Source organism: Propithecus coquereli, unplaced genomic scaffold (genome assembly GCF_000956105.1).
Source record: "Propithecus coquereli isolate 6110/MARCELLA unplaced genomic scaffold, Pcoq_1.0 Scaffold291, whole genome shotgun sequence".
NCBI lineage: Eukaryota > Metazoa > Chordata > Mammalia > Primates > Indriidae > Propithecus > Propithecus coquereli.
The window spans coordinates 166,908-167,493 of record NW_012148519.1 but is presented as its reverse complement, the minus strand read 5'-3'; positions in this window follow the sequence as shown (position 1 = coordinate 167,493).

Sequence of the window (586 nt, the reverse complement as noted above, 5' to 3'; positions counted from 1 at the left end):
TTTACTATTTTTTTCTTTCTTTTTTGCTGTGAAATGTTTCCATTACTTTCTATTTCTGTTTTACTAAGAGGCTTTTTAAAAAATTTTGATTGTTGAATTTTTTTTGAGAGAGAGTCTTGCTTTGTCATCTGGGCTAGAGTGCTGTGGCGTCATCATAGCTCACTGCAGCCTCAAACTCCTGGGCTAAAGCAGTCCTCCTGCCTGAGCCTCCCGAGTAGTGGGACTACAGGCACGTACCAGCATGCCCAGCTAATTTTTCCTTTTTTTGTAGAAACGGGGTCTTGCTTCGCTAAGGCTGGTCTCGAACTCCTGACCTCAAGCGATCCTCCTGTCTCAGCCTCCAAGAGTGCATTACAGGAGTGAACCACCACACCGGCCTGATTGTTGAATTTTACCAAATGCTTTTCTGCATACACTGAGATTTTTTTCTTTAATCTGTTAATGTGGTGACCTACTTTAATAGATGTTTTTGTTAATGCATGATAGGTCTACATAGTTTTGGGGTACATGTGATAATTTAATACATTCATATAATTTCTAAAGATCAAATCAGTGTACTTGGGATATCTATCACCTTAAATATTTG